This window comes from Nuphar pumila, chromosome 1, assembly GCF_984573655.1.
Source record: "Nuphar pumila chromosome 1, dmNupPumi1.hap1.1, whole genome shotgun sequence".
Classification (NCBI taxonomy): Eukaryota; Viridiplantae; Streptophyta; class Magnoliopsida; order Nymphaeales; family Nymphaeaceae; genus Nuphar; species Nuphar pumila.
Window position 1 is genome coordinate 100,932,714 of NC_143249.1, and position 10,603 is coordinate 100,943,316.

A 10,603-nucleotide genomic window follows, 5' to 3' on the forward strand; every position below is an offset into this window, starting at 1 on the left:
GTATGCTTCATAACACTTACCTCATTGAAGCCTCATTCGGAACTGAAAGTGAATTTTGGGTTTTGAAAGATGCCTCTGACAACTCTGTTACGACCTTGTAATCTCCCTGATTAGAACACATTATATCAATCCATGATGGTAAGTCACAGTCCCCGCAAGGATCATCTCCAACCTATGCTTACACCACTCTCTAGCCAAGAAGTGCCTTTGTTTCATTTAGTGCCTTCACGTTCAACCAAACACTGAGCTCTGCAACTTTTGAGATTGATCGCCTCCTTTTTGCCGGCTGGGGAAGAAACGGGATAATAAGGAGGGGAAGGAGAAAATGTGGAAGAAAAATGAATCAGAGAAGGAATGCGAGCAGAAGAATAAGATGCGGGGGTGAGAATGGATGGATTTTAGGGTTTTCTGTGTGCCTCTTTTAAAGGGGAAAAAGGAGGATGCGGTTGAAGATGGGGGGTTGGAGAGGCTGAGAATGGAGATTTTTCCGCGATGGACGAAGGAGGAGAGAAGGAGGGCCATGGAGGAGTGCGGATGAGGGAGAAAACTCGAGAAAAAAAGCTCGAAAGGGTCCCCCCCCTTCAAAACCCTAACTCGACTATTTATTTTTTGGCAATGGGTTTTTACATTTTCCGAAAAGAGGTTTTCTTATAAAGAGATTTTTCAAAAACGGGTTTCTCTTAAAAACCATTTCTTCTTTTTTTGTAATTTTCCTTCATTATTTTTGATTTTTTTGTTCTTTTCTTGAATTTTTAATTTTTTTGTATTTTTGAAATAAGAATCTAAGATTTTACGAGAAAACAAAGATTAAACACTATTTTTTTTGTATTTTTCTGAGAAATATTTACAAAAGTGTTTTTCCGAGAATTTCAGACTATTTCAGGGAAATTTCTTCAGAAAAAGGGTTTGGACCCAAGCTTTGAGAATATGTTCGAGTTTTGAAACTCGAATCGAAAAATACAACGTGATGGATCCAAACAGATGTCGGAGGGACTGTTCGAGCTGTATTAAAACTATTTTTGGTATTTTCTATAATTTTAATTTTTAAAATTTGGACAATGAGACTTAGATTTGGATCTGGACAATGGATCCAGATCCGAAGTCAATTTAAACAAATAAACTGAAGTTAATTTCAGTTAAGCTTGAGAAATGAACGGGAATTTAGATTTAAAATGACTCATTAGGGTCAAAAGGGGAATATTTAGAAGATTTTGAAAAATTTGGGGTGTTCACAGGTGCCTTGGAAATTGGTGTCGTTCCAGGCATCAACTCGATACCAAATTCGATCTCTCGCCTCGGTGGTAACCCAGGTAGTTCCTCCGGAAAGACATCAACAAATTCTCGGACCACGTCCAAGTCGCAGATCAGAACCATCTCAGGTTCCACGGGGGAAATACTGACTAAGAAAGCAGTACCCCCGTTCCGCAGATACTTCTGAGCCTTGAAAGATGAAATCATGCGGCTCTCGCGTAGGGATTGAGGGAGCTTGATCTCCAGAACAGGACGATCAGGCTGAGAAAGAATGATCTTGCCTTCCCGACAAAAGACTTGAGCATGGTACACAAAAAGCCAATCCATGCCCAAAATCACGTCATACTCTATCATATCTAACAGGATAATGTCAGCTGATAGGTTTTGTCCTGCCACTGACACCACGATGTTCGGGATATACGAGTCACAAAAACACTGCTCTCCAGTTGGAGTGCGAACCTCCAATGGATAATTCAAAGACTCGACTGACAAAGGCAAGGTACAAGCAAATCTAGCTGCTTTAAATGAATGAGTAGCTCCACAATCAAACAAAGTAAATGCTTCATGTCCGGCTACCGAGATCGTACCTTGGACCAACTCTGCTTTGGTTACTTGGTCAACTGTTGCCGCGTATGCTCGTCCGGCAACGACTTTCTGGTTTGCTGGCTTCGGTGGGTACGGCGGCTGCTGCTGCGTAGCAGTCTGTTGCTGTTGCATCAGCTGTGAAGTGCTTGGCGTATTCCTGCGCTGGTCGTCCGCTTGTTTCTTTCTGCAATCCCGGATATAGTGACCCATCTTTCCACAATATAGACATCCGCCTGTGTTCCGTGGGCACCCCGGATGATCTGTGGTACACTTCGGACAACTGGCGGCTTTAAGCTGCTTCTGCTGCGGCTGTTGGCGTTGCTGGTACTGGGGTCTACGGTTCTGATACTGGATCTGGCGGTTGTTGCTGTTGTTGTTGTTGCGCTGCTTCTTCGACTGATGACGAAACTTCCCTCCACCCTGGTTCTTCTGAAAATGCCTCTTCCTTGGCCAACTCCCATGGCCATAATTCTGCTGCTGCTGACGCTGTGCGGGAGTCTTCTGCGATTCGCTCCAGTCAAGCTCAAGCAAGGAGGCCGTCTCTAAAGCCTCATCGACCGTCATAGGTGCACGGGTGTACACCTTCGTTCGTAGTACCGGCTTCAACCCTCGAGCAAATTTAAGAGCTCGCTCCTTCTTTGTCGTGTATAAGTTTGGACAAAACCTCTCCAGGCTGCGAAAACGTGTAACGTATTCAGAGAGAGAAGAACTACCCTGCTGGAGGTCAAGAAACTCCTGCATTTTCCGGCTCCTCTCGTGAGCTGGAAAGTAAGCGGTGTAGAACGCTTCCACAAACTGGTCCCAGTCTACAGGCTGGTTATCGAATTTTATCTCCCAGGTGGTCGCCCACCACCTTTCTGCGTCCTTCCTGAGACGATAGGTCCCAAAATCCACCTTCCGATCATCACCAACTTGTAACACACGAAAGATGCGCTCTATTTCTCTGATCCAATCTTCGGCTGCTTCTGGCGACGATTTCCCATCAAACGAGGGAGGGTTCAAGCTCATAAATTGCTTATATGGGACTGCGGTAACAGAAATCTGGGCAGGTGTTACCTGGCCCTGGGCGGCCTGCTGAAGGTGCTCGCCCATGTTCCTCATGGTCTCCGCCTGTCGACCCACAACCTCTGTAAAGTTGTTCAGAGTCTCCATAAGGTCATCACATCTGGCGCGCCATGCCATCTAAATGTGCAAAAGTTTATGCGTAAGCAACCAACAAAACACAAGGATGGAAAATTTTCTATTTTATTACTAAGAGGTTGTAACATTACAGAAGTACCCTTCATCAGGATAGGGTTAAACAAGCGCTACCAACAACTTACGCACGTCAAAACCAAAACGAAACAACATATCGCAATCTCATGACTTGCTAGTGTAGAAGTCCCTGTAGTCCTTTCGACTACCATAGCGCCTCGGCCTAACACGTGGAGGAGAAACAACATTCCTCAGCAGCGTGTCCGAGATCTCCTGGACTTCCTTCAGAATCGGCGGCACGTACTCCGAAGAAACCGCATAGGGGTAGGACTCAGGAGAATACTGGAGAGAATCGATCGCTCCGCGCCTTTCTCCATCCTGGCTATCCACTTCCACAACTAGTGGTCCACAGACCGAAGATACATCTTCGATGTCTTCCGCATTGCTCATCCAAAGTTCATCCCTCTGCTTTGTCTGGCATTCCTCTATGACATGCCCACGAAGACTACAGTAGGGGCACTCAGCCAATTCACGGGGACAGATCTTCCCCGCGTGATCTTCCAAACACCTGGCACATGGAGGTGCCAACATATGCACATTACGTGCCAAATATCGCACAGCTCCACTCATGGCCTCTTCGCCTCGAGTCAGGTTTTGGAGAGCCTCCAAAATCTTGTCGTAAGTCGGGTTCGTCGACATCTAACATACCAGCAGAACCACAACACAAACTATCTAAAAAGCGGGAAATAGAGAAATGAAAGAAACTTAACTTATACTTACAGTGCGATGGATGATGCACGATGAAGTTCTGACCGCACACTTGAACTCTGCTCTGATACCAAAAGTTGTGGCGCCCCAAACCCCGACCTTGGAAAAACCTTGGAATTTTCAGTGATTTTTTTTTTTTTGAAGAGTTCAAGGGTTTAAGTAAAGAATTAGCGGAAAGCAATTGTGGGGAAAGCGACAAAGCCGCAAGTCTGGGCGGCCGCCACAGATGGGTGCAACAAGTGAAAACAGTGTAACCAACGGTGTGTACAAAAAGTGTAGCTGTAAGTTAAAAAGGGAAAACATCCCAACGGTCTAAAGAGTTTACAGAGTGTAAATACAAAAGTACAAAACAGGGAATACATCCCAATAAATAACCAAAACCCCAAAAAAAGAGACCACCAGGTACAGGAACTGCAGGTCAAGTGTGTGGGTCCCCCGAGCCTCCACCGTGTGTCATCGCATCCGCACTATACCTGTTCGTCACCTACATCCCCATAAAACAGGGTCAATCCTCTTGCGAGGTGGTGAAGAAGCAACCACAAGCAGATATATAATCAACTCACAAGGAACTGAAAGTAAGCTAACAAGTGGCAAATGTAAAGTGACAATTACTAGTCAACTACTAAGTAACACCAAAGAAACAGCAGAGCAAGTACTCACGCAGTAACTAACTGTAACCAGTGCCGTGTAAGTAAGGTAACCAAGTAACAGCTGAAACAAGTAAAGTAACTGAAGTAGCATCTACAAAACACGAAAAGTAGCAACTACAGTATGTCAGCTGATTGGTTAGTCTTTAAGTTCTTCTAATTACTCCTTCGGGTACGCGAAGGAACCTCGCATTATGTGAGACATGCACCCGGCGTCTGTTATTCAACTTATGGTGTGGTAACCGGGGAAGCTACAGACCGAGTCAACCATATGCGAGCAACACACAGCTAGGAGAAAACACTCGCATAGGCAAAGGATTGTAATCCGTACTACTGCAGTAGTGAGGCCCTAAGAAGGTACCTCGACCTCCCTGACTCTGAGTGACTGGAGGCCAAAAGAACGCTACAGTTCCTATCAAAACACGTGTCGTAGTAACGACGAGTCACTCAGGGTTGTACCATCCACCCTCTCCCAAGGTGAACCATTTTGTGAATGGGGCGAAGCAGGTTTATCTTTCTTAAGGCTCAAGTTCAATCATACCTCACAACGAGGAATCTGCCTCGTGGTCCCCGTGGGGTACGCAAAACGAGGACTTGGCCTGCCCATCCACGTGCTCAGCCTCACACGGCCAACGGAGCACACTGCTCGTGAAAACAGTCAAAACACCATATTATCTCATTTTCTGTTTAGGGTATAACACACAAGAGTCCACTCCACACAAGGGCCACTGCCCGAAGACTCTAACTGAGCCCACAATGAATCATTTCAACATTCATACCCTATGGTGTTCAATTTCTATCTTTTTATCTCATGAGGTAAGTGCACCTAATGCACTTCCCAATGCCTCAAGCTAGGTATCTCCTTAGGCTATGCACTACTCAATAACAGTGTCAGGATGTGCTAAGTGCAAAGTGAAGGAATATCACAAGTTTTTATCTTTTGCACAAATATAAACAACAGAGGCATCACATGCTATTAAACTGCACTATATTACATACTTCAGTGTTATGATTGCATTCAACTACATTTTCATATTCAAGTGTTTGAAATCGAATTTAACCAATCATCCTGTCTAATGGGAATAACATTGGTTTCCCACAAGGTGAAGCGTTGCTCTGGTACGAAAGATGCAACGGTGATCCAAAGGACCATTACACGTGGTTCAATGCACTTACATGCTTATGGTGAAAACTAGGATATTCCCGTCTTATGGGAACAACATTAGCTATTTCCACGGTATGGGGAGCCGCACTTGCGGTCCCGAAATAAACCGTTTGTCAAAAAGAACGTTAGATTAACATTAATTGACTCAAAGTGTAACATTATCATAAGAAATATTTGGACGGAACACAAGAGTGTCGCATGTCCATTCGGACATACCAAAACAATTATTTAAGTGTTGTTAACCAATATGTGTGCATATACATACATAAATTCACGTTACAAAGATACTCAAGGTTTCACATACCTATACTTATATACACGTAAGTATATACATATTCGCACTTATATATATATATATATATATATATATATATATATATATATATATATATATATATCGAACTCGATGCAACCCAAAGCATGTACACTATGCCAAAGCTTAACCGAGGTGTGAAGAAGGTGTAGGCTAACTAAATCTGACATTGGGTCTACTATGGTTCAATCTTGAAATGGAGACAAGCTGGTTTTGAGTGAAAAGTGTTTGACAGCCAGAATAGTTGGATTTCGGGTTTGCCAGGGTACCAACGGGAAGTTTACACACTTGCGGTCAAGGAAAGAGAGTTTCAGTCCCGAATAATGGTCTGGCCTTTCCGGGCCTAACTGCCATGCATACCGACATGGTCAGGTCCGATCCATAGTTCGGGCCAGATCGACCAATGGCTTTGGTTGGGGCTAAATCCAACCCCGACAAGGGTCAATGTCTATTCTAGTGAAAAGAGGCACTAAGGCTGATCAAGGGGAGGTCTGGTCCTTAGGACCAAACGACTGCTAAGACAGGGCAGGGTCTCAGTTCAGACCTGAGCCCAAAGTGGCTCAGCCGAAAAGGGAAACTCGGGGTGCCCAGCACCTAGTAGCTGGCACACTGCTCCAACCTGGGTGAGCCTCAGCTAACCCTGGGTGCCAAAAGGTTTAGGTCTGAAATCTCGGTTCAGATCTGCACCCCCCCCCCCCAAGGCTAACCAAAAGCCATGGGTGCACAGCACCCAAACGGTGCACACCCAACCCCAGCCAAGAGGGTAACTCGGGCTGGGCCCAAACTTGCACCCAACCGAAACAAGATGGACTGTAGTGCTGGTGTGAACCCATGGTTCAGACCGGCAACAGTCCAAGACAAAGAAAAAAGAAAATGATACAACAAAACTTACCTCCGAAAAAAAAGAAAAAGCTCATCGAGGGCTTGTGCTGGGCGCACGGACTACCCGCATGGCATCCAGCTCCAGCTAGGGCGAAAACTGGATGGCCAAGTGGTTTGGTCCACTGGACCAAGTCGGATGCTCTTCTCAGCAGCATGAGCAAGAGCTCAAAAGGGGCGGTCGAGCAACCAACCCAAAAGGGGTATGGCATCGAACGACCGGTTTTCCCCCCCTGGTCGGTCGGAACACTCGGTGCCCTGGTGCGCCAACCGGGTGAACCGACCCGAGAACCAACGTGTCAAAAATAAAGAAATAAAAAAAAAAAAAAACAAAGCAAGCATTACCTTGCTGCTAAAAAAAAAAAACCAGGGTTCCACGCTCAAGCAGGGCTGGTCACGTCGTGACCCAAGCCCAGATCGTTGCTGCAATACCAGTCCCAGCGCGTGGGGACTGGATTGAGCCCAAACACCATTAAAAGAAACATCCAAAAGAAAATAAAAGAATGTTGATGGCCGAAATGCACCAACCGGCGTTCCAGCATTCCGAGATCATGCCAAACGGAATGGGGGTGGGCTGGACAAGCCCAGCTTGGTCCAGCACACCCGAAGAAATTGCTATAGCTGTGAACCCACCATGAATACAGCGGGAAAGAAAAACGTAACAACCTCTTCTTTTTTTTTTGTTGAGAAGGAAGACCAAAACAAGCATAGAAGGTGATTAAAACTGAAATGAAATCGAGGGGAAGAACAAAAGCAAAGATTGTAAATGCATGCTACAACATGATAATGTAAATCCATGGTGAGCTAATCCACCGTATGGACTTGCATGCAAAGATGCAAAGCCCCACCGACTTCCTTTCCATACGAAATCGTAAACAAGAAGGGTGAATCTTCACCTTAGCTAGTGGAAGAAGAGGAAGGTGATGTTGCAGCTACACGTTAAGAGGTTCCCACGGTTGGAGAGGGGAAACAAGTGAGAGGGAAAGAGAGAGAGAGAGAGAGAGAGAGAGAGAGTCTTTGGAAAAAAAATCGCCGAACAAGAGATAGAGGGGGGCCCGTTTTTTTCTAAGAGTTTTTATAGGATGTTCTCTAGGTTGGACGGCTAGGATTTACCCCTCCAAGATGGAGGGCTGGGGTGCTCCATGCCCCCCCATAGCCAATGCATGTCAAGCTTTTTAAACTTTTTAGAAAGACTTTCTAAAATACAATTTTGAAAAGCCATTAATGTTTTGAAAAATTTCAAGGGCTGCCCAAGGCTAGCCGCTCCTTAGGCCCAACCGGTTTTGGGTATTTTTAAAACTTTTAGTTTTGTTTCAAAATTGCCATGGGGCGCCAGCCCCATGCTCTTTTTTTTGAAAAGACGCCCTTCATGATGGGCTTTGGGCTCCATCATGAGGTTTTTGAAAAGATACATGGCCAATAGAGGCCCTCTTTTTTTTTTAAAACCATGCAACCTTCTTGCAAAAATGCCACTCAGCTGGTCCACCCTTGACCAGCTGGTCAACCATGACTATGGATGTCCACTGATAGGGTCGCCCATGGGTGTTGGATCCACTAAGTGTTCTGGGTCAAAACCCAAAACCCGCCAAAATATAGGTCATAAGAAAACGCATTTTTACTGAAACAAAGTAATAATTTAATCCCAGCAAGTCATTTCATTCTCTTAATAACCTTAATTAATGTAGAATGGTCGAAGCCTCTTAAGGAAATCACCACTCGTTCGTTAAAATTAAGCGTTCTAAGATTCGGGTCCAAACTTAAGTCAATACTCGTAATTGACATGCACTGACAAGGTTTCCTCGTTGTTCAGGTCTAAATTTCGGGGTGTATCACCACCACCCTATTCCAAACTTATCCTAAAGGATTCAGGTGTTGAACCGTTCTAGATTTCCCAAAATTGCTTTATCTACATAATATTATGCGATTTACCCAATTCTTAAAATAAGCAAATCCTCAAAAATTACCAAGACATAAAAATTCATTGATTTCCATATAATTACACCATAATCATCAAAATTAGAATCGTGGATCTTACAGTGCCTTCACCAAGGAAGTGTGGAAATAAACGATATTTCGGGTTGTTTGGGTCAAGAAAGAAATCCAGTTCGTAGTAGAGACTGGTAATGTTTTGGAGTCAATAGACTCATGTATATAGTTTCTCAACGCCTAAAGTCTGCTAGTACGGCATGACGTTTTGTTTAAGGCGATGCTTGCGTAAAATGTAATGTATATTAAGTAAATAAAGCTTTGCTTCGATATATACATAGAGAAACTAAAACACGTTGCTTGTATGTGATAGATAAATGGCTCCTACGACGAGGAGAACCATGCCGATCGAGGAGTCCCATACTCAAGGATTCCTGCTGAAAATGCTCAACAATCTGGTTACTGCCATCCGTGAAACAAGGCCAGAACCAGTCGCACCTCGAAACGAAAACGTTGGGGGAATAACCTATGAAAAATTCCTCAAGCTTGATCCACCAGTATTCGCCAGTAAAGCCGATCCTAAACTGGCAGAGAGTTGGGTCGAAAAGACAGAACGTGCCTTCCTGGTACTGGGAGTACGAGAAGAAAAGAAGACCAACTTTGGCACGTACAGGCTGAAAGACAATGCACGGAAGTGGTGGGATACCACTAAGATTATCCAGTTCTCAGAAGTTGAAGTCATTCCTTGGACTGACTTTCGGAGAGCTTTCATGGATAATTACTTCCCGTTACACTCCAGAAACAAGAAAAAGATGAAGTTTCTAGAATTGGAGCAGGGTAGTATGAGTTGATTGACTATACCACCAAATTTCAAAATCTTGAGCGGTACTGCTTCTGGTTATTTGAGACCGACTCAGAAAGGGCCGACAAGTACATCAACGGACTGCGAGAAGGGTTAACGTCACGGGTTATCACCAGCATGCCCCAAACTTTTCAAACTGCTGTGGCAGCAGCTTCAAAAATTCAAGTGGATTGGGAGTGATCAAAAGTGATCATCGCAAAGAGGCCCGTAGTTGATGGTGGGAACCGGAAAAGTACGTTCTCAAGTGGCCAGGGTTCACGACAACCCTTTCAAAAGAGAAAGTTCCAAGGTGGGAACGTTACTCAACAAGTCATGAGGCCAAGGCAGAACATGGCTCCAAACAATCTGCAGTCCAACCCGAACTGCCCAAAATGCCATGTAAATTACGTTAGAGGACCATGTCCACGTGACACAGGTGGTTGCTTCTACTGTGGAAAAATAGGCCACATTGCAAGGCAGTTCAAAAAGAAGCTTGTTGATGAGCAAAGGAGGAATGCCGGATCTGCCGGACCCTCTCAACAAATACCACAGCAAACACAAGTCCAATGACCCCCACCTAGAGTAGAATAAAAGCCTGCTGCAGGTCGTGTATACGCTGTAACGACTGAACAAGTCGAAACCGGTGACCTCATTGAAGGCACCGTACCTGTTAATGGACATGCAACTTACGTCTTGTTTGATTATGGTGCTACTCATACCTTTATCTCTGATGATTTCACCGAACAACTCCACGCCTCGGTGCAACCGGTTGATAAAATGATCGAAGTATACAACCTGTTGGGTTCACGCACCAAATGTATCCATTGCATCAAGAATTTGGATATAGAGATAGCTGGGCAACACTTGCCAACTGATGTCATCTTAATCGATATGGTACAATATGATGTTATGCTGGGAATGAATTGGTTAGCCCAGAACTATGCCAAGATCTTATGCCGAGAGGACAGGGTGATTCTATCACGACCGGGAATGCCTAAGATAGAATACCGGATATCCAAGTCAGTTCCACAAAA